This window comes from Sphaerodactylus townsendi, linkage group LG04 (genome assembly GCF_021028975.2).
Source record: "Sphaerodactylus townsendi isolate TG3544 linkage group LG04, MPM_Stown_v2.3, whole genome shotgun sequence".
Classification (NCBI taxonomy): Eukaryota; Metazoa; Chordata; class Lepidosauria; order Squamata; family Sphaerodactylidae; genus Sphaerodactylus; species Sphaerodactylus townsendi.
The window spans coordinates 140,290,839-140,314,852 of record NC_059428.1 but is presented as its reverse complement, the minus strand read 5'-3'; the positions used below and the strand labels follow the sequence as shown (position 1 = coordinate 140,314,852).

The 24,014-nt window shown below is 49.2% G+C and overlaps 1 protein-coding gene and 1 pseudogene across 1 annotated transcript in view; both read right to left on the bottom strand.

Annotated features, from left to right (window-relative positions):
- The window catches only part of GRIN2A (glutamate ionotropic receptor NMDA type subunit 2A), a 299,483-nt gene that overhangs the window by 229,841 nt on the left and 45,628 nt on the right, over positions 1–24,014 (bottom strand). The gene's annotated exons all lie outside the window — the stretch shown is intronic.
- Positions 2,280–2,381, bottom strand: LOC125432268 (annotated as a pseudogene).

Genomic DNA, 24,014 nt, shown 5'->3' with positions numbered 1-24,014 from the left:
GGGGCACAGAGGCTGAGACCATCCCCAAACAATACAAGCCCTGGTGGATTAGACCAGCGGTCCTGCCTCAGTCAAGCATCCTGTTTCACATAATGGCAAGCCAGTTCCTCGGGAAGGTCAACAATAGGGTGTAAAAACCAAGAAGTCCCTCAGAAGAGCCCTGCTGGATCAAACCACTGAAGGTCCATCTAGCCCAGTATCCAGTCTCATACTTTGGCCAACCACTTCCTCTGGAGATCCAACGACAGGGCACAGAGGCCAAGGCTTTCCCCTGATAACAGAAGAACCCTGCTGGATCAGACCAGTGAGGGTCCATCTAGTTCACCATCCCATCTCACTCTTCCTCTGAAGATCCAACAACAGGACCCAGAGGCTGGGACCTTCATAAGAACCTCAGAAGAGTCTTGCTGGATGAGACCAGTGAAAGTTCATCTAGGCCAGACTCCTGTCCAGTTGCCAACCAGCTCCTCTGGAGGTCCAACAACAAAGAACAGAGGCTGAAGACTTCCACCAAAAAGAACCTCAGAAGAACCCTGCTGGATCAGACCAGTGAGGGCCCATCTAGTTCACCATCCCATCTCACTCTTCCTCTGAAGGTCCAACAACAGGACCCAGATGCTGGGACCTTCATAAGAACCTCAGAAGAGTACTGCTGGATGAGACCAGTGAAAGTTCATCCAGGCCAGACTCCTGTCCCACTCGGTTGCCAACCAGCTCCTTTGGAGGTCCAACAACAAAGCACAGAGGCTGAGGACTTCCACCAAAAAGAACCTCAGAAGAACCCTGCTGGATCAGTCCAGCATCCCATTTCACACATTGGCCAACTAGATGCCTATAAGGCAGGACTTCCACTATTACTGCCCCCAGCAGTGGATATTTCAGAAGTTCACTGCCTCAGAATATGAAGGGTCCATCTGGTGATTATCTCATTAAGTCATCTGAGCTTGTGGCTATCACTGTGTCTACTAGCAATGAACGCCACAATTTAATTACTCACAAATAAAGACGTATTTGTCTTTGCTTGTTCTAACTGTATGACCCATCGTCTTTAGTGGGTGCTCCCAAGTTTTAGGATTGTGGGGGATAGAGAAAAGGTTCTTGCTATACATTCTCCTCATCCCATTCTTGATTTTATGAACCTCTATCATGTCCTGCTCTAGTTCTCTTTTTCTTTTCCTAAACTGAAGTCTCAGACTCTCAGGAAACATGCTCCAATCCCTTGATCAGCCAGTGTGGTGTTATTGTTAAAGAGTTGGACTAGAATCTAGAAGAGCCCAATTTGAGATAACGACAGGAGGCAGTGTTAGCCAGGATACAGAAGTGCTCCAGGGAATACCACCCAGAACCCCCTGAGATAAAGAAACAGCTGCCCTTCACTCCATAGGAGTAAATACTGCAGCGGTGGGGGAAGGGGAGTAGCTCGTTTCATAAAGTGAACAGATTTCTTACAGTCCCTGAAATGTCAGATCTCCCCCCCCCCCCATTTCCTGTACGGACATATTTCCTCCTGCCCCACTTTCACTTTCTACATTCTCTGCGGCAAGAAAATCTACTTACAGAACAATTTTTTAAATTTTGCTTTTCTGCCAGAGTGAGATAGATTTGCCAGTGGCAGAGGCGTATCCAGGAAAAATGGAGCCCGGAGACAAAAATCTGAATTTTCTGCCCCCTACCTCCACCTCACAGGTGCCCAGGTCTACCGCCCAAAGCCCAGGTCTAGCACTTGGAGCTCGCCCCAGCATCCAGGTCCACTGCCTGGAGCTTGCGCTGGCATCCAGGTCTACTGCTCAAAGCCGATGCTGGCGTCCAGGTCTACCACCCAGAGCTGGTGCCAGCGCCTAGGTCTGTCTATGTGTGCCTGGGGACATGAGTTACCCCATGTCCCCATAGGCGGTATGCCCCTGACCAGTGGGCATAGCTTTGCACCAGACTGCTTCCCTCTGCCCCCAGTCAGTGCACCTGGTCTCCACCCCCAGACTCCCTTGCGCTGCTTTACATGCTTCCCCTCACCCCCTCCCTGTTGATGACTTCTTTCTTCTCTGACCTTCCACTCATACTTCCCCGTCCCCCCAATCAGTCCCCATGACCAGCATCACCGAAAGAAGATGTGTGAGTGGCAGGCAGAATTGGCCTCTGGGTATACCAGTCAGCACAGTTCGAGGAGGAGGAGGAGGAGGAGGAGGAGGAGGAGGAGGAGGAGGAGGAGGAGGAGGAGGAGGAGGAGGAGGAGGAGGAGGAGGAGGAGGAGGAGAAAAAGAAGAAGGGTTGGATTTATATCCCCCTATCTCTCCTGTAAGGAGACTCAAGGTGACTTACAAGCTCCTTTCTCTCCCCCCCCCCCCACAACAAACCCCCTGTGAGGTAGGTGGGGCTGAGAGAGCTCCGAAGAACTGTGACTAGCCCAAGGTGTGTGTTGGAGTACACAGACTAATCTGAATTCCCCAGATAGGCCTCCACAGCTCAAGCAGCAGAGCAGGGAATCAAACCCAGTTCCTCCAGATTAGAGTTCACCTGCTCTTAACCACTAGGCCATGGCTGCTCCACTACGCCACTGATGTCCAGGTGGCTCAGACCACTGAACATGGAGGGGAGGAGGTTTGCAAGTGGGACAAGGATGGATGGCCCTGGGGGGGGGGGGCATGCAGGTGATGGAGTGGGGAAAGGGGCATGAAGTGGGCCCCAGTTCTGGGCAGATGGGGGCTGGCGGCTCAGGGCCACCCCACAGATAGAACCTGATACACACACACTGTGTTTGTTATTGCAGCTCCCAGCTCCACCAGCATTAAATTCCAAGGAACACGTCCTCCTCCAGAGAGCCCCTGATGAAGTCCTACTCTATGCGCGTCCTCACAGGGGTCCTTTCCCAAGCCACAGATCAGGGGCTGGAAGAGACTTGCAGGACAAGACCTTCTCACGACCCACACCCATTAATGCACGGCTCGTTTCCCTGGCGTCGTGTTGCAGCGGCCTTTCTTTTTTTCCATTTTGTGCTCTGTCTGCCCAACAACACAACACCTGCGAAACCTATGCAGACAAGCAGAACGTCTCCACCTGCTACTGCAGGAGGCCTGCGATAAATCACACTAGAGAGGGAACCAAGAAAATCAAGCAACAGAGAGAGATCAGGGGGAGAACTTGATCCCATGCCCAGGAGAGCTGTCTACATCATTTTAATGACTTTCAGAGAATCATAGAGTTGGAAGAGACCCCAAGGGGCATCCAGTCCAACCCCTTGCAATGCAGGAACACACGATCAAAGCACTTCCGACATATATGTTCATCCAGCCTCTGTCTAAAAACCTCCAAAGAAGGAGACTCCACCACTCTCCCAGGAAGTGAATTCCACTGTCGAACAGTCGTTACTGTCAGAAAGTTCTTCCTAATGTTTAGAGGGAATCTCTTTTCCTTCACCTTGAACATGTTACTCCGCGTCCTAGTCTCTGAGGCGGCAGAAAACAAGCTTGCTCTCTCTTCAACATAACCTCCCTTCAAATGTTTCCAGGACATAAAGCATAGACAGTGTCCCAATTCAGGACTTTCTCAAGCTTCTTTGCCTTCCAGAAACTTTCCTCGGCCTCCAAGAAAGTCCCATCGGCCTCCAAGAAAGAGAGCGGCCACGAGTCACCGGGGTCGTCCGGAAAAGAGCAAGGTAAAGAGGCCCCGTTGTCACAGAGAGCGGCCACGAGTCACCGGGGTCGTCCGGAAAAGGGCAAGGTAAAGAGGCCCCGTTGCGCCTACCCTTAGAAGTGCGGAAGGCTGGCAGTGGCCATGCCCATCATGAGCAGCAGCAGCATGATGCCAGCACAACATCGTGACGTCAGAAGGAGGGGCAGCCGGAGCCTTATAAGGCTTCGCCCGGCTCTTGGCCCCTCCTTCTGGTTTGTAGCAGCAACAAGTTCCCCTCCCCCACCTCTCCCTTTTGGGCAACGTTAATGCATGAATTCATTGTCATAGCCAAGCTGGCGGTTGGCGCGTGGGAACTGATCCAGAGGTGGGATCCAGCAGGTTCTCACCAGTTCCAGAGGGTGGGTTACTAATGATTTGTGTGTGCCGAGAGGGGGTTACTAATTGAGTCTGCTTTTCCCTTAGAAATTCCATTAGGTCCAAAAATCACAAAGTCCTGTTGTTTCCTATGTGGCTGGTTAGCCAAGGTAGAAAACAGGATCATTCTCCCTGTTGGGTTGTTTTAAAAACATGTTTTAGTAACATCGTAAAGTCCCTTGTTTAAGGAAAGTATCCTTCTTTTGATTTCTAGAAACAAAATTAAGTATTTGAAAGTATTAAGTTTTTGACAGGCAGTCAATTAGAGGAGAAGTAGTTGTTTCTGTTGGCAGTAGACGATAGCACTTGCTATAATGAGTTTAAATGATGGACAGAAAGATACCAGCTGGAAATTAGGAACTTTTTTTTTTACAGTAAGAGTTTTTTCCAGTAACAGGGAAATTATTAATGCCCCGCCCCCGGAATGCCCGGCCACGCCCCCGTCATGCCCCGCCCAGCCCCATTGGCGCTACGCCACTGTTTGAACCCCACCACCATGGGAACCTGTTACTAAAATTTTCGGATCCCACCACTGAACTGATCTGATGGTGAGGGAAGCTGCGGAGCTAACCTTCTTTGGCGGAGCCTCCTGAAGAGGTTTGGGGTGGAGCAAGCCGTGGGGAAGGCGTCCAGGCGGGGGCTACTGTGGCTTGCGCCCCTTGGCAGTAAAACGGTTCTTCAGCATGGGGCTGTCCACCCAGCTGAGTTCCACGACGGCTGCGCTGCGCAAAACGGGTCTCCGGAAAGGGTCCCACGGCCCGGCTAGGTTCCACGGTTGCTGCACAAGGCGAACGATTTCCTCCAACAATCGGGTCGGAGGGAGGCCTCACTTGGGGACGGCACTCGGGCTGCCCAGCGCGCAGATCACATCCCACGCTGCGCCTCACCTTTCATTTCACCCTTGGTCAATAAAATGGTTCGGCTATGGCCAAAATTTTAACCCCACAGACAAAGAGTATTGTGTCGTTATTTTGGGTTATGGGACTCTGAGCAGTGCCGGTCCCGCCCTCGTGTGGCAATATCACAACACACTTGACGGCTACAAACAGGAATAGTCAGCAACTTGCAGTTGTGGGGTTTCTGGGCTGTGAGGCCCGGCCTTGGTAGGTTTTGAACCTACTATTTGGCCCACATCTCTGGGTGGCATCTTCAGAGGCACGTCCCGGTAACATGAGTTTCTCTCCATTCGACTAGAGAAAACGGAAACTTTAGAGCATAGGTGTCAAACTCATGGCCCTCCAGATGTTATGGACTACAGTTCCCATCATCCCCTGCCAGCATGATGCTGGCAGGGGTGGGTGGGAACTTTAGTCCATAACATCTGTATTATTTTTAGTCCATAACATCTTCAGTGTATTCCACTGAAGTCTATGTCCTCCCACCTCTTACCATGACATGCCTCTGAAGATGCCAGCCATAGATGCCGGCGAAATGTTGGGAGCAAAAATGACCAAACTACAGCCACACAGACTGGAAAACTCACAACAGCCCGTTGATTCCAGCCATGGAAGCCTTTGACAATATATTCAACATATTGCCGAAGGCTTTCACGGCCGGAATCACTGGGGTGCTGTGTGGTTTCCGGGCTGTGTGGCCGTGTTCTAGCAGCATTCTCTCCTGACTTTTCGCCTGCATCTGTGGCTGGCATCTTCAGAGGATCTGATGGTAGTAAAGCAAGTGGAGTTGGAGTATCCAGGGTGGGGGAAAGAGTATCCTGTTGGAGTATCCAGGGTGGGGGAAAGAACCATTATCTGTTAACAAGTAACAGGTGCAATTAGCAAGCTAGATTTACATGAGTTCAGTGGGATCCACCCATTAGCATGTGAGTCACAATGAAGATAGCAAGGTCAATAGGTGAGGTCATCTGAATAGAAGTACTCCAACAGGTATAAATACTCCACTTGCTGTACTACCATCAGATCCTCTGAAGATGCCAGCCACAGGTGCAGGCGAAACGTCAGGAGAGAATGCTGCAAGAACACGGCCATACAGCCCGGAAACCACACAGAACCCCAATATATTCAACAGTCAGCAATTTTTTGAGAATGTCAGTTTCCTTTTTCTGATGGTTGCCCCTCACGGCCCTTCTTATTACAATCTCTGTCCCACATGATGTCCAGCAGAATCTTTTGGGGGGTTGAAGGGGACTCCTCTCCTCTTTTTATTTGTCAGCGGAAAAGCTAGTTGGCTCCAACCTGCTGGAGGAGGGTGGGAGTGGACAAGTACCTAATGTAAAGGTTAGGGACTTGATCCAACCAGAAGAGTTAGCCAATAGTCCCACCAATCTGCACATCCTTGCCTTGAGATCTGGGGTTGCCTGTTCTCATTCTGCTGACAGCTTACCCTACAGTTGTTTGAGGGGCTGTGCAATACAATTATTGCAGCAATCCTTTCCTTTTTAGCACACTTCCTTGCACTTTCCGACATGCTTGCCTTTCCAACCCGCAGTCTTCCACATGCGCATGTAACAGCTACTGTTTGCGCTGCGGAAACAAATAGATGTTTGCAGGTCCAAATGCTTCTTCCCCAGAATTGCCGCCTGCCTTTCCTGAACTTCTGAATGTCTCCTTGGGGGCGTTTGGCAAGCCAAAATTTTAATTAGTTCTAAAATGATTCTCTCATCTCCCTGAAATTTGGGGGAAGGATCCTTTTTAGCGAGAGATAACAACACACAACAGTTTCATCCTAGCCGAATGCGGAACAAAGACATTCCAACCGGAAATGAGTTTCCTGTCAAGCCAACTAAAATAGCAAACGCCACAAATATATTCCATAATGGGGGAAAGGAGGATAAAGACAACAACCCAAAAATAGGGGGGAAATTTATGGGCACTCTGAATTGCAGGTGTAGGTGAATAACATTGTATCCCCATTATCTTTCCAATTGCAGGACGGGGGGGAAATCAGCGGTGGCTCTCTCTGCCAGCTGGTGCAGTTTGTACAGTGTTTGACAAGGATCCGGGAGACCCAGGTTCGAATCTTCCCACTGCTACGGAGGCTGCCAGGGTAACCTTGGGACAGTCACACAATCACAGCCCCGCCTGCCAGACAAGATAAAGTGGAGAAAATGAGAGTGCCGCAATCACTTCGGGTTCCTTTGGGGGAACAGCCGTGAGGTGTAAACGGCACACAATTAAAAGAAAGCGCACCTGCAGTTCTTTATTTGTTAAAAAAGACTTTGTGGAGGGTAAACCGCAGCAGGGCTGGCCTTCACCCAAACCATGAGGAAGGCAACGCCAGGAGGCTGAGACCCCAACAGTTCCTGGATGCCTCAAGAAGGAGGAGGAGGAGGAGGAGGAGGAGGAGAGGAAGAAAAAGAAGAGGAAGAGGAAGAGGAAGAGGAAGAGGAGGAGAAGGAGAAGAAGAAGAAGAAGAAGAGGAAGAGGAGGAGGAGGAGGAGGAGGAGGAGGAGGAGGAGGAGAAGGAGAAGGAGAAGGAGAGGAGGAGGAAGAAGAAGAAGAGGAGGAGGAAGAGGAAGAGGAGGAGGAAGAAGAAGAAGAGGAGGAAGAGGAGGAGAAACAAGAAGAGGAGGAAGAGGAAGAGGACAAGGAGGAGGAGAAGGATTTATACTCCCCTTTCTCTCCTGTAAGGAGACTCAAAGGGGCTGACAATCTCCTTTCCCCCCCTCACAACAAACACCCTGCAAGGTAGGTGGGGCTGAGAGAGCTACAGCATTACAACACTACAGATTTATAACACTATCGCAAATTGTCAATTACTAGTTTCAGAAACAGTCCCCTTCCCCCTACAAAAACTCCCCTACTGTGGCAGCGTATGGTGGGAAGAACAGCCACAGGAGAAAGGGGGCATGGTGTAAATATGGGTGGGTCCAGAAACTGTCCAGGGACCCCATTCACACGGTAGCCACGTTGCAATCTTTCCAAAAAGGACATTGTTCCAGCCAGGAAATTAAGATAAGCATATTTATATTGTTATAGATATGCACAGCATATTTATAACAAGTTGCAACGGTTATAAATGAACCCGTTTTCCTTTCTTCCGCTCGCACGTGTGCTCCTCACCCATTCAGGAAGCAACCTGAGCCCATGGAAACAATTCAGGTTGTTTCCGCACCGTTGCACAGAAGCAGTTCTCTTTTTTAAAAAAAAATGACAACGCATGCCTCCTTGCGTGTAAACAGAGAAAGGCGAGGAGACGACCCTTGAGCCCCACTGCGTAGCTAAGAGCCCTGAGGTAAGCATTCCACGTCTAATGGGCCACTGGGTCTCTGTCGAGCCAAGCGCTCTCTCCCGTCCTCCTCTTCCAGTACAGAAGCACTCAAAATGCAAGATGAAACTTTGGGAGGAAACGAGACTCCCCCAGAGGAGTGCAGCCGTGGATCTCAACTTTCTCTGTTTCAGAATTCCAGTTTTCTCCCACTTGATGTTCAAAGGCAGCCTTCAGAATGAGGGGAGGGGGGAGAAATGCCTCACGGCAAAGGCGTGCAAAGACTGCTGCCATCAAGGTGTGCTGAGAAGCGATGCGAGATTTCTGCTTCAAGGCCCGGCTCGCTCATACGAAGAGATGAGCTGTGGTGACAGGCAGGCGGTCTGCTCAGAGGGCATCCATCTTGGACGCCTCTCTGGCCTAGCACCTTTTAAAAATTTTATCCAGTAGGTTCTTAGAAGAGCTCAGAGCGACCTAACTTGTTCTCCTATCTACCTATTATTCTCACAACAACCTTGTGAGGTAGGAAAGGCAGAGAGACAAAGCCCATAGTTGCCCAGATGGCTTCACGGTCAAATGGAGAATTATTTATTCATTTAAAACATGTCTCAGCTGCCTTTCTTCCATGTGAGCTCAGCAGCAGCAGGAAGAGAGGCAGTAGGTAGAGGGAAGAGAGGGGGACAGCTCTTGCACATGTTCCCCTATTTCAGCAGCTTGTGGTCTAGGCCAGGGGTCGGCAACCTTTAGCACCCAAAGAGCCATTTGGCCCCGCCTCCCCAAGCCCCACCCACACCCCCGGCCTCCCAAGCCCTGCCTTCAGCCAAGCGGGCGGGATAGACAGCGGTGGCGACGTCAACGACGGCAAGTTGCACTTGGGACGCGGCGACCCCTGGTCTAGGCAAATGCTTTGCCTTTTTCACTTGGGGATGGGCTAGAATATTGATACAACTGCATTAACAGTAGAATCAATACAATAGTAATTTAAAGGCTTTTACAAAGTCAGCAGTCTTGAGGCTACCGGGTGTGATGAGATCTGTGCCTTTAAGGTGGAGCTGTTGGGCAGAGTTAAGAGAACCAGGAACTGAGAACTGGCAGAGTCCAGCAGACAAACTGCTCTGCAGACTGCCTTCTTGTGTGTAACAAGATAAAGGAGGCAGTGGCGTACCCAGGCAAACTGGAGCCCTGGGCAAAACCTGAGTTTGATGCCCCCCCATGGGCAGCCACCCTCCCCCACCGTGACCAAGCAATGATTTTTTACACCAGGTCATTTCAAAGTCACCATCACATTATAGAACATGCCCCAACTTACAAATCTGAACGCAGCAATGGGCCATGCCCACAGCAGAAATATTTTTTTGAAAACATTTTTAAAATGCTTTCAAAATGTTTTATTACTGCTATGAAAACATTTTATGGTGTTGTATCCAGTCCCCCCAATTGGGGAAAACAGCATCACTTACAATGTTATTTAAACTGGGGACCCCAGATTCTCCCTTTAAGGTGGATTTAAAAGGAGAATCTGGGCTCCCTCGTTTAAACAAGTGATGCTGGAATCCACCCCCAAACAGCATCACTTTCAATGGTGTTTAAACTAGGGAGCACAGATTCTCCTTTTAAATCCACCTTAAAGGGAGAATCTGGGGTCCCCAGTTTAAACAACATTGAAAGTGATGCTATTTTGGGGTGGATTCTCCCCCACCCTGAAACAGCATCACTTTCAATGTTTAAACTGGGGACCTCAGATTCTCCCTTTAAATCTATGCCAAAGGGGGGGATTTAAAAGGAAAATCTGGGGAAATGTGGGGGATGCCTGCTGTCAGGGGTGCAATTGTTAAGCTAGCAGCCCCAAACTTTCAGGGTATCTTTAGGAGACTCTCCTAATGATACCACCCAGGTTTGATGAAGTTTGGTTCAGGGGGTCCAAAGTTATGGACCCTCAAAGGTCCATCTCCTATTAGCTCCCATTGGAAACAATTGGGGATGGGGGCACCCCCTTTGGGAGTCCATAGCTTTGGACCCCCTGGACCAAACTTTACAAAACCTTGGTGGTATCAGCAAGAGACTCTCCTGATGATACCTTCCACCTGTGGTTATGTTTTGTTCAGGGGGTCCAAAGTTATGGACCCTCAAAGGTGCAGCCTCATCTCCTATTAGCTCCCATTGGAAACAATGGGGATGGGGCACCCCTTTTGGAAGTCCCTGAGCCACTTCGGACTCCCTGAGCCAAACCTCACCAACCCGGGGTGATAACATCAGGAGAGTCTCCAGAGACATCCCTGGAATGTTGGTGCTGCTAGCCTAAAAACTGTGCCCCCTGCAGGCCAGAAACGGGAAAAACACTGAAAATACAAAAAATCCCAGAAACGAACCTGCATTTTTGGTGCCCACTCCAAGGTGGCACCCTGGGCAACTGCCCACTTTGCCCAATGGGAGGAACGCCTCTGAAAGGAGGAGACCCCACTACAAGGCTGCTGTACAGCAAGGATCCCCAGTAAGTGTCCCATGACTAATGGGCCTATGATTTTAGGAAAAGCTGGACCCAACACTTGGGTTTACCAGATTGTAGACCAACACTCTAACCCATAGGTGTCATACTCGCAGCCCTCCAGATGTTCATGAACTACAATTCCCATCAGTCCCTCCCAACATGAGCATTGGCTATATTGGCAAGGGCTGATGGGAATTGTAGTTCATGAACATCTGGAAGGCTGTAAGTTTGACACCTGTGCTCTAACTACTGAATCAGACTGGCCTCTTTGCTTATGTCCTTTATTTGTATGATGCTGTCCTCTCCAATAGAGAAGGAGAAGGAGGAGTTTGGATTTATACCACATTTTTTTCATCCGTAAGGATTCTCAAAGTGGCTTACAAACTCCTTCTCATTCCTCTCCCCACAACTTGTGAGGTCGGTGAGGCTGAGAGAGTTCGGAGAGAACTGTGACTGGCCCCAGGTCACCCGGCAGGCTTCATGTGGAGGAGTGAGAAATCGAACCTGGTTCTCCAGATTGGAGACTGCCTCTCCTACCCACTGCACCACGCAGGCTCTCAACGTGACCCCAAATAGCTTACAGCATTTCTCCCTCATTCCATTTCAGCCTCACAACAACTCTTGTAAAGTAGGTTCGTCTACCTTACCTTATGCATGCCTGGCCCAAGGACATCCACCCGGCATCCAGGGCTCAGTGGAGATTCAAATTATAGCAGACGCCGATGCACACACGCACACAACCCCCACAAAAACCTCACACGGTCACATCAGCATCCCGCTCTGAGAAGCAGGAACAGCCGGGGCGGAAAATGCATCCCATCTCACATTGTGAGTAAGCAACGGTGCTCCAGAAATCACACAGGACGCTCCATCTTACTCCAAACAGCTTCACCTGCTTTCCTGTTTTGACATGAAAGCTGGGAGGAAGAGGCTACATCTCGACGGCGGATCTGCGGTTAATGGGCCAGAGGCCTCAAAACAATAACTCCGTGACCGGTGGAAGAACGGAGGGAGCCAAGAAAAGCAGAAGGACAGCTGAACGACGTAGCAGGGGTGGGAATTGAGCCAGGGACTCCGGGGTTGGGGGTGGGGGGGCTTGAAATGGAGCTGCAGTTCGATAGGCAACAGGATACGCTGTGTCAGCTCAGTATTCCGTCCAGAACTGGATGCAGAAGCAATCAATAGGGTTGCCAACGCTGGGCTGGGAAATATCTGGAGATTTGGGGATGTGTCCTGGGAAGGAAAGGGCCCAGAGGAATGGGGTGCAGGGCCCCCAGAGAGGTCGATTCCGCACTTGCGTTATCGACCTAAGTTCGAGCTGCATTCGACCTAAGTGCTCTGCACAACCACTGGGATCGACGTGGTTTTGTACCAGCTTCGCCCCGTGTAACGGTCAAATTTCCGACTCCAGTTGGGAACTACTACTTTTTCAGGGAACCACGCTCGAACTCAGCTCGATTCCAGTAAAGTGCGGAATCTCTGGTGCCATTCAGCCAATCACAGCTGAGTGTTTCGGGCATGGGTACAGCTGGCCAATCAAAAAACGCCACCTTCGTCCCTCCATTCTTGTGGCAGTTTTTTTTATAACATGTGTGGGGATAGACGGAACATGGCTGTAGAACAGTAGCCAATCGGAACGGAGCGGCGAAGAGGCACAGGATGATTCAGCCCTCCGAGCTGGGATCAAGCTGGTTGCAGTGGGAAACAACAATGGCTTCGACCTAGGTTAGTACCCTTCTCAGGGAACTGGGTCGAACCTATTTTACTCATGTGCGGAATCGCCGAGAATCTGCCTTCCAAAGCAGCCATTTTATCTAAAGGAACTGATCTCTGTAGTCTGGGAGACAAACTATAATCCCAAGAAATCTCCAGCCACCTCCAGAAGAGAAGGAAACAGGGGTGTGGAGTGTGCAAAATTAAAAAAGGGGGAGGCTACGGATTGGGTTGGGGGAGTTGAGTCAACTATCCGAGCCATTGTGGGGTAGTGGTTAAGAGCGGCGGACTGTAATCTGGGGAACTGGGAAGAAGAAGAAGAAGAAGAAGAAGAAGAAGAAGAAGAAGAAGAAGAAGAAGAAGAAGAAGAAGAAGAAGAAGAAGAAGAAGAAGAAGAAGAAGAAGAAGAAGAAGAAGAAGAAGAAGAAGAAGAAGAAGAAGAAGAAGAAGAAGAAGAAGAAGAAGAAGAAGAAGAAGAAGAAGAGAGGAGGAGCAGGAGCAGGAGGAGCAGGACCAGGAGCAGGAGTTTGGATTTATATCCCCCCTTTCTCTCCTGCAGGAGACTCAAAGACTCAAAGGGGCTTAAAATCTCCTTGCCCTTCCCCCCTCACAACAAACATCCTGTGAGGTAGGCGGGGCTGAGAGAGCTCTGAGAAGCTGTGACTAGCCCAAGGTCACCCAGCTGGCATGTGTGGGAGTGTACAGGCTAATCTGAATTCCCCAGATAAGCCTCCACAGCTCAGGTGGCAGAGCGGGGAATCAAACCCGGAAGGAGTTTGTGAGGAAAGGGGGTATAAATCCAAACTCTTCTTCTTTTTCTTCTTCAAAGCGTAGAGAGCCACTGGATTTTTTAAAATGCAGGCATCTGATGGGTGGAAGGCACCACAGCCCTGCCCGTGCCCAAAGACTATTTTCTCAAATCCTGCTTTCCATAGAATCATAAGAGTTGGAAGAGACCCCAAGGGCCATCAAGTCCAACCCCCTACAATGCAGGAACACACAATCAAAGCAATCCTGACATATGCTCATCCAGCCTCTGTCAAAAAACCTCCAAAGGAGACTCCACCACACTCCTAGATAGTGAATTCCACTGTTGAACAGCCCTGAGGGTCAGGAAGTTCTTCCTAGTGTTTAGGTGGAATCTTTCTTCCTTCACCTTGAATCCATTACTTCTGGTCCTAGTCTCTGAGGCAGCAGAAAACAAGCTTGCTCCCTCTTCGACATGACATCCCTTCAAATGTTTAAACATAGCTATCATGTCCCACCCTAACCTTCGCTTCTCCAGACTAAACATCCCCAGCTCCCTAAGCCTCTCTTCGTAGGGCATGGATTCCAGACCTTTTACCATTGTGGCTGCCCTCCTCTGGACCCGTTTCAGCTTGTCAATGTCCTTCTTGAATTGTGGTGTACACAATATTCCAGGTGAGGTCTAACCAATGTGGAATAGAGAGGTACAATTACATCCCTTGATCTTGACACTATACTCCTATTGATACAACCCAGAATCACATTGGCTTTCTTGGCCGCCGCATCACATTGCTGACTCGTGTTCAGTTTGTGGTCTACTGAAACTCCCAGATCCCTTCCACATGTTGTGTTGTCAAGCCAGGTGTCGCCCATCCTATATATGTGCATTTTTCTACCTGAGTGAAGTATCTCTCTTGATACTCATTTTGTTTGTTTTGGCCCAGCTCTCTAATCTGTCTAGGTCATTTTGAATTCGGACCCTGTCCTCTGGGGTATTAGGTACCCCTCCTAATCTGGTGTCATCTGCAAATTTGATTAGCATGCACTCTAATCCATTATCCAAGTCATTGATAGAAATATTGAATAGCACTGTGCCATTCCAGCCAAAACTGGATTTCTAACGCAGGAATTTGAAGCCAATATCAGTCCTGTTGGGAACCTCCAAATTCAGAAATAGTCAACCTCTGAGTCCCAGCACTGAGGACAGGGTCTGCGGAAGACCTTCACCCAGCTTGTAGATCTTTCGTAGGATCCCTGCTGGTCAGAGTGTGAAGAAAGGAGGCAGAAGGAGATGAACAACCAGTCCAGAGGTGGGATCCAGCAGGTTCTCACAGGTTCCTGAGAGTAGGTTACTAATTATTTGTGTGTGCCAAGAGGGGGTTACTAATTGGTGATTTTGCCACGTGACTTTTGCCTTCGTTACGCCCCTCCTCTCAGCAGTAGCGCGCAGAACTTGAAGAAGTCTAGCAGAAGGTGCACCGGCGTGCGTGGCAGCCTGCGCCTGCGTGCATTCGTTTCCCGCCCAAGGACCGGCACAGCGGCTGCATCCTTGCCACAGCCCTGCCCAGGAATGCCCCACCCCCGGAATCCCTGGACACGCCCCCGTCGTGCCCCGCCCAGTCTTGGTTTTTCACCCCGGAACGGAACTCAGGACCTCCAGCACGTAAATCCTTTGCTCTGCATCGTTGTCACAGCTGCACAAACAAGCCATCTGCTGAGACAGAAGGGTGGTCCAGCCAGCCCCCTACATTTTTTTTCCAACTGGCACTGGGCTTGATAAAACTAGGGAGGCAGAGCTTAAAACTCAGCACCATCTGTGTGAACTACGAGTCTTCCCGACTGAGTTATAGCCCCCCGCGTGTCTCTTAAGGATTCGAGCGCGCTTGCAGAATGAAGCTGCTGGATTAGATGATAAAATGTGTTTAGGATCAACAGAGATAAAGCCATCTTTTCATCCGCCCGGCCTCTCTCCGTTGTATGTCTAACTCAAAAGCAGTGTTTTGCTCAAACAAGTACACAAATGAGTGGATATCACCATATTTACTTGCAGCGCCAACCAAACTGAAGGAGAAGAGGGAGGGAGGAGGAGTTTGAATTTATACCCTGCTTTTTCTCAACTGTAGGGAGACTCAAGTCCACTTACAAACTCCTTCCTCTCCCCTCCGCACAACAGGCACCTTGTGAGGTAGGTGGGGCCAAGAGAGTTCGAAGAGCCCGGTGACAGGCCCAAGGTCACCCAGCAGGCTTCATGTGGAGGAGCAGGGAAACAAACCTGACCTTGAAGACTAGTAGATTTCTCAGAATGGGAATTTCCACGTGGTAGAGCCTACCTTGGCAGAGACATGGCAAAGAGGGCTGTGAGAAGCTGTTTGGACTTTGGAGTGCCATGAGGTTCCCTCTTGAGGCCGTGTGGCCAGTGGATTTCCTGCAACCACCCCCATCTGAATAAACAGCAGAATGGCATTAAGGCCAAACGTGTATTGGCAAATTCCAGGAATGAAAAAAACAAACCCTTTCAGGTTTCTCGTGAGTGGGCCGAGGGGCGGCATTGCCAGCAGAAGCATGGTGACGGCATGGATACTGTTCTCTAGTTAGCTTCTAGGGTTGCCAGCAGAAGCATGGTGACGGCATGGATACTGTTCTCTAGTTAGCTTCTAGGGTTGCCAGCAGAAGCATGGTGACGGCATGGATACTGTTCTCTAGTTAGCTTCTAGGGTTGCCAGCAGAAGCAGAAGTGACGGCATGGATACTGTTCTCTAGTTAGCTTCTAGGGTTGCCAGCAGAAGCATGGTGACGGCATGGATACTGTTCTCTAGTTAGCTTCTAGGGTTGCCAGCAGAAGCAGAAGTGACGGCATGGATACTGTTCTCTAGTTAGCTTCTAGGGTTGCCAGCAGAAGCAGAAGTGACGGCATGGATACTGTTCTCTAGTTAGCTTCTAGGGTTGCCAGCAGAAGCATGGTGACGGCATGGATACTGTTCTCTAGTTAGCTTCTAGGGTTGCCAGCAGAAGCATGGTGACAGCATGGATACTGTTCTCTAGTTAGCTTCTAGGGTTGCCAGCAGAAGCATGGTGACGGCATGGATACTGTTCTCTAGTTAGCTTCTAGGGTTGCCAGCAGAAGCATGGTGACGGCATGGATACTGTTCTCTAGTTAGCTTCTAGGGTTGCCAGCAGAAGCATGGTGACGGCATGGATACTGTTCTCTAGTTAGCTTCTAGGGTTGCCAGCAGAAGCAGAAGTGACGGCATGGATACTGTTCTCTAGTTAGCTTCTAGGGTTGCCAGCAGAAGCATGGTGACGGCATGGATACTGTTCTCTAGTTAGCTTCTAGGGTTGCCAGCAGAAGCAGAAGTGACGGCATGGATACTGTTCTCTAGTTAGCTTCTAGGGTTGCCAGCAGAAGCATGGTGACGGCATGGATACTGTTCTCTAGTTAGCTTCTAGGGTTGCCAGCAGAAGCAGAAGTGACGGCATGGATACTGTTCTCTAGTTAGCTTCTAGGGTTGCCAGCAGAAGCAGGGTGACGGCATGGATACTGTTCTCTAGTTAGCTTCTAGGGTTGCCAGCAGAAGCAGAAGTGACGGCATGGATACTGTTCTCTAGTTAGCTTCTAGGGTTGCCAGCAGAAGCAGAAGTGACAGCATGGATACTGTTCTCTAGTTAGCTTCTAGTGTTGCCAGCAGAAGCAGAAGTGACGGCATGGATACTGTTCTCTAGTTAGCTTCTAGGGTTGGTATAATCAGAGGCTTTTCCCTCCTGCTGTGATTATAGTACTAAGCAGCAGTGGCGTAGTGGAGCAGCACTGGCATAGTGGTTAAGAGCAGGTGCACTCTAATCTGGAGGAACTGGGTTTGATTCCCCGCTCTGCCACTTGAGCTGAGGAGGCTTATATGGGGAATGCAGATTAGCCTGTACACTCCAACACACACCAGCCGGGGGACCTTGGGCTAGGGCCAGTTCTTTGGAGCTCTCAGCCCCACCTACCTCACAGGGTGTTTGTTGTGAGGGGGAGGGGAGGGAAAGGAGTTTGTAAGCCCCTTTGAGTCTCCTTGCAGGAGAGAAAGGGGGGGGGATATAAATCCAAACTCTTCTTCTTCTAAGGCTGTTTCAGGTAGTTTAGTAGTTTAGATAGTGAAATTGTTGTACTGTTGGCAATTTTGTGGGCAGCGTTAGATATAGGAATGATGAGGTGCTGTTTAGATTAGGTATTGACTTTAATTTACTATGCTGACATGTTTAGTCCTAGGTTTATAAATGGATTATAGAATATAATGGATTATAGAATAGAAAGTCGCCATCAGCATTTACTCACGTTGTTAGTCATGATGTTATATCTGCTGTTATTTTCGTTGCTTGACGGCAGAAGGGAGCTGCTTTCACATCCTGCCTGTGAGCTCCCCAAGGCATCTGGTGGGCCACTACAAGTAGCAGAGTGCTGGGCTAGATGGACTCTGGTCTGATCCAGCAGGCTCTTTCGTATGATCTTATGTTCTTCTTATGTGTCTCTATGGTGCTACTAGACTCAAATCTTGTTCTAATGATGGTTTGCCTTGAAATCTGACCTTCTCATAACATTAGCCCGCCTCAACTCCTAGCTCAGGTTTTGCCACCTGCAACTTACCCCAAGAGCAAGCTGTCTAGGGATCTCAACGTGGCGCGTGGCGCACTAAAGGCACATGCCTCTGAATCCCACAGTCCCGGCCAGCCACGAGGGGCCACAAACGCATGGCGCTTTCTCAAAACTGGCCAGCTGCCAAGTCACAGATGCTCGGCATACCTGCCCGTCGTCTTCTTCTGGGGGTGCCATCAGGAAGGCCAGAAGGCAGCTCCCAGGGGGCAGATTTGCTCCCGATCAGCCTGTATTTCACACTTTCCGATTTGGGAAACATTTTGAGTTCTGAACGCCAGGGAATATTTATCTCCACACTCCCGGAGACAGCAGGGAGGGGGACCAGGCTGTCACACTGGAAGACGCAGCTTCTGCAAACACCACACTGTATAAATTTCCAACGTGCTGACTGTGTCAGAGTCAAATGACTCAGTCGACAAGCAGACACAAATTCCAAAGGTACACAACCCCCTCCCCCTGCAGAACAAGCATCGGGACGGTAGGGTTTTGGTTTTTTTTACAAAAACCAGGACGTTTCCACACCAGCTGTTTCTCCACAAATCTGCCCCTTTACATCTTCATCCTTTCCTAGGGGCTCTCGGCACTTCCCCCTCCCCGGCTTTTGCTGCGGCTTCAAGGATTGGGGAAGGGTGATTTCCTGCTTTTTCCAGATGTTTCTTTTCCCTGAATTGTTTTTTTTGGTTGATTTCAGAGGGGAGTCTTCAATCTGCAGCTGTTTAGAGCTGCCCTTTTCTCAAGCAAACCGCATGGAGATGTCATGACATTGTGATTGTGTTTTTGAGCTGGTTTTCCTTAAAGGAAAGGAAAGGAAAGGAAAGGAGCCCTTTGGGGGTTGGGCCGTTTATTAAGTCTAATAATAATAATAATAATAATAATAATAATAATAATAATAATAATAATAATAATAATAATAATAATAATAATAATAATAATAATAATAATAATGAAGAAGGAAATTGGTGATGCCCCAGAGTTTGTGTGTGCCCTGAAAGAGATTTCCAGGGGGCGGGGGGGGGGGAATAATGTTTGCAGCCCCGCTGAAAGATCCTTTAGGGCACAGGTGTCAAACTCGCGGCCCCCCAGAAGTTCATGAACTACAATTCCCATCAGCCCTTGCCAGTATAGCCAATGCTTATGTTGGGAAGGACTAATGGGAATTGTAGTTCATGAACATCTGGAAGGCCGTAGGTTTGACACCCCTGCTTTAGGGGGAAGATGCTTTCTCCCACCTATTGGAGAGGGAACATGTCTTTCCTCCCCTTCAATGTGTCATCTTAACGCTACTGCATAGAAACATCACATTTTATTCAGGATCTCTTTTAGGGGTGTGTCTTGTTCTTTGTGTATGGTGGCAATTCTGGGAGTGGGGGGGGATTGCTGTTCGCTTTAGTTTCCTGGTTGTCACTTCTTCTCTACGATTCTCAGCAATTCTCAACCCAACCCACAATTCCCTTGTCATCTGGTCTCAGCTCCTGACATTGAAAAATCAGTCCTGTAGGTACAAAACATCCCCAGCGTGGTGTGGTGGTTAAGAGCAGGTGGATTCTAATCTGGAGAACCGGGTTTGACTCCCCACTCCTCCGCCTGAGTGGCAGAGGCTTATCTGGTGAACCAGATCTGTTTCCACACTCCTACACTCCTGCTGGGTGACCTTGGGCTAGCCACACTGGTGCAGGAACGGTGTGGCGTGGGGTGGTGTGGCGTAGGCAGGACGGGGGTGCAGGGCACACACGTGCCCCGGGCGCAGTTCCCCCTCGTGACAGCTCTGACATGCATTCACCGTAACTTGTCCACAGACTGTTTTGCTGGCGTGATTCTTCAGTTCTACAAACCGGCTTTAATGGATGCACTGCACAGTTTTCTGGTGCAGTCTCTAATTTCATCGTCCAGATTTTATGGCACTGATTCTTGGATGCATTATAAATGTTCCTGTTGTGTGGTTTCTAGTTGCGGAGTCTGCCCTGAGTCACAAGAAAGACAAACTATAAATGCTGTAAATAAATGTCCGGCAGGCATATCAGACGGAGAGATCATCTTGCACTCCCAACATTGTACAGCAATCTGGCTCTCGTTAGCATCAGGTTCACAGCGAAAAAAATTCCCCACCTGCTATTACCTGATCTGTGCTTCAAAGTCTATAGATCACTCAAGGTCAGAACTATGCTGCAGGCAGAATATTTCTTTGAGGTCCTGCTTTATTCAAACAGTTGTGTTTCTTCATGACTCGATAACCAGGGTCGTGTGATGCAGCGGTTAGAGCACTGGACATGGAAACCCAGGTTCACACCCTTGCAATGCCCATAGATGTTGGCTGGGTGATTTCAGCCAGTCACCGCCTAACCTACCTTATAGGGTTGTTGTTGTGAGTATAAAACGGACAAGGGGAGAATGGTATTGCAAGCGATTTTGAGTCCCAACTCAGGAGAAAGGAAGGATGCCAAATTACATAAATAAACAAATAAAAACACTCCCATTTTAAAAATCCCCCCGTTCAAAACATCTCTGGTTGATATTAAGCCTTTAATTTTTCCTTCCTTCCTTTTCCCCGCTCTCTTTTGACCCCTGTGAATTCTGCCTATCGCCCCAAGCTCGCTTTCAATAGTTTTAAAAGCCAGATTGACAGGCGACGCCACCTTCCATCTCCAAAAGCGAAGTGGCCAGCTGGATGTGCGAATGACCCACGGACCTCTCGCTGGCAGACATGCAAGCGGGTCGCGCGGCAGCAACACGCTGGTTCACACATTCAGCTGGGAGTCACGACTATGTGTGCGCTTGGGTGAGGCCGCCCCGTCTTACTCTCGCTGGGACCTGCTTCGTGGCTAATTCCCTGGGCTGCGGATGCTGTTCTACACCCTGCTGCTGGCAGAGGAATTGCAGAGACCTGGAGTGCCAAGGACCGCTTGCAGAAGCTGTAGAAGAAAGCAAAATATAGTGGGTGGGGGAAGCAACTGGAGATAAAAGCTGTGGAGAGTCTAAAAGCTATCTTTGTTCGATATCTTTGACTCTCAAAAGCTCCCGTCCTGAAACTCTTCTTGGACTCTGAGGTGCTGTTCTGCAGCAGACCAACCCAGATAAGCTCTGAAATGAATCCAAGATGGTTCAAAAGAAGGAGCAGCAGTGGCGTAGGAGGTTAAGAGCTCGTGTATCTAATCTGGAGGAACCGGGTTTGATTCCCAGCTCTGCCGCCTGAGCTGTGGAGGCTTATCTCGGGAATTCAGATTAGTCTGTGCACTCCCACACACGTCAGCTGGGTGACCTTGGGCTAATCACAGCTTCTCGGAGCTCTCTCAGCCCCACCTACCTCACAGGGTGTTTGTTGTGAGGGGGGAAGGGCAAGGAGATTGTAAGCCCCTTTGAGTCTCCTGCAGGAGAGAAAGGGGGGATATAAATCCAAACTCCTCCTCCTCCTCCTCCTCCTCCTCCTCCTCCTCCTCCTCTTCTTCTTCTTCTTCTTCTTCTTCTTCTTCTTCTTCTTCTTCTTCTTCTTCTTCTTCTTCTTCTATCTTCATAACAAAGCATTACAAAATGTTTCCATAATCCATCTTGTATTTATCCACATGTTTGCTCCTGTTTCATGGAAATGCTTCAGTGTTGCAATATGTATTAATATCCCATCAGTATAACTAGGAAAAATGGAGCCCGTGGACAAAATCTGAATTTTCCACACACACACCCCTCTGCAGGCACCCAGGTTTACTGCCCAGAGCCCAGGTCTACCACCTGGAACCCTAACCCTATGTACGCCCGGGGACATGGGTTACCACATGTATCCCACCCCTCTTCCTAATGGGGACCAAAACAGGCTTATGACACTCTCCTCCATTTTATTCTCACAACAACCCTGTTGGGTGGGCTAGGCTGAGAGTGTATGACTAGCCCAAGGTCACCCAGCAAGCTGCCATGGCAGAGTGGGAATTCGAACCTAGGTCTTCTGGGTTTGACACTTGAGCCAGAATACCCCACTATCTCCCCAGTGATACACACCATTTCCTGTTCATGCATTTTGAAATTATTTTACATTCCTCTCCCCCAATTGCTCCCCCCTTAGTCCCACACACAAGTTTTTCTAGGCAGCATAATTTGATGCTATTGACCGTTTAACTTTTAACTTCCTGAGCACAAAAATAGGAGAACAGCTTTCAGTGTCCTTCCCCATATACTTCTCCCCGTGAGGTCTCACCCGGGGCAGACGGCACCCTGATCTGATTCCCGGAGATATTTTTGGCATACTAACAAGAGGAAGCTGTGATCTGAACCACAGGAGAAGAGAAAGGAAATCTTCAAGCCCCGCTTCAGGGAACAGAGAGGGCTAAGATCCGTTCAGCAGCCACGTCCCGAACGTGAGAGAGCAGCCCTCTTTCTCAAATTAATTTATTGTTTTATTGCTTGAGAGAGAAAAAAAACAGACTTCAGATCTAAACTGTTGTTTGGTTAGTCTGATGGAGCGGGAATCCAATTTAACTGTGTTTGCTCAACTGTTTTCTGTCTCTCAGAAATGGCATTATACTTATAGGTCCGACGGAAACAGACTTCAGGTTGCAAGAAAAGAGAGAGAGAGAAGGCATCAGGATTCGGGTACAGCCCAAAGGGATGTCACTAGCAGCCCACCCAGCCCCTAAAGGGCATCATTTGCCCCCAAAGAAATCACTTATGGTTCTTTGGTTTCCCAGTTTAGCCCTCAATGGCCTGGATTCGTGACTTCTAACCTTTCACACACCTACATCCCGACCCACCATATCCCAGAATGCATTTGTGAGCCGGCTGCTTCCTACACATATAGAAAGATTAACAGTTCTGCAGGCATGCGCACGCACACAAACACACTCTATGTCGGGGTGTCCGACTCTGGCACCCCAGATGTTCATGGACTACAATTCCCATCAGTCCCTGCAAGCATGACCAATTGGCCATGCTGGCAGGGGCTGATGGGAATTGTAGTCCATTAACATCTGGGGCTCCAGAGTTGGACACCCCTGCCCTATGTACTGTTGCCCTGAAGAGGAGAATTTCTCGTTCATTCTGTTTAGCTGTCTGGCACTCAAAGGAGGCTTACAAGAAAATGACAACGGCAGAGCAGTTTGATTTATGACGTTAAGTCCAGTGGCTAATGCCGATTAATGAACATTTTATTACCCGTTATTTAATAAGTGTGATTCATCTCTCTTATTTATCCTTTGTTTATTATAATTTTAGGTTGAGTGGAGGTAAGGAAGCTGATAAGGAAGGAATGTCGTCTATATGTGGCAGGAAAAGGTACTAGGGGGTCAAAGAAGAAAATGACATAATCAGTGGCTCATTGAAAGACAGTTCCTTGTGGCATCTCATGCTCTGCTTCTGAGAGCCAGCATGGGGTAGTGGTTAAGAGCAGGTGAATTCTAATCTGGAGAACCAGGTTTGATTCCCCACTCCTCCTCCACCTGAGTGGCAGAGGCTTATCTGGTGAACTAGCTGTGTTTCTGCACTCCTACATTCCTGGTGTCCACCGCCCCGCCATACAGACACCCCGCCCCAGAACGCTCCCACCTCACTCCTTCACAGGCGCACGCCCGGGGCGTAGCAACCAGAGGTGGGATCCAGCAGGTTCTCACCAGTTCCCGAGAGTGGGTTACTAATTATTTGTGTGTGCCGAGAGGGGGTTACTAATTGGGTCTGCTTTTCCGTTAGAAATTCCATTCGGTCCAAAAATCATAAAGTCCTGTTGTTTCCTATGTGGCTGGTTAGCGAAGGTAGAAAACGGGATAATTCTCTCTGTTGGGCTGTTTTAAAAACATGTTTTAGAAATATGGTAAAGTTCCTTGCTTAAGGAAAGTATCCTTCTTTTGATTTCTAGAAACAAAATTAAGTATTTGAAAGTATTAAGTATTTGACAGGCAGTCAATTAGAGGAGAAGTAGTTGTTTCTGTTGGCAGTAGACGATAGGACTTGCTATAATGAGTTTAAATTATGGACAGAAAGATATCAGCTGGAAATTAGGAACTTTTTTTCACAGTAAGAGTTTTTACAGTAACAGAGAAATTATTAATGCCCCGCCCCCGGAATGCCCGGCCACGCCCCCATCGTGCCCCGCCCAGCCCCATTGGCACTATGCCACTGTTTGAATCCCACCACCATGGGAACCTGTTACTAAAATTTTTGGATCCCACCACTGGTCGCAACCCGCCCCGTTGGCCCTATGCCACCGCCACTCTGTGGAGCTCTATGCCACTGAGACCCGGCCAACTTTCT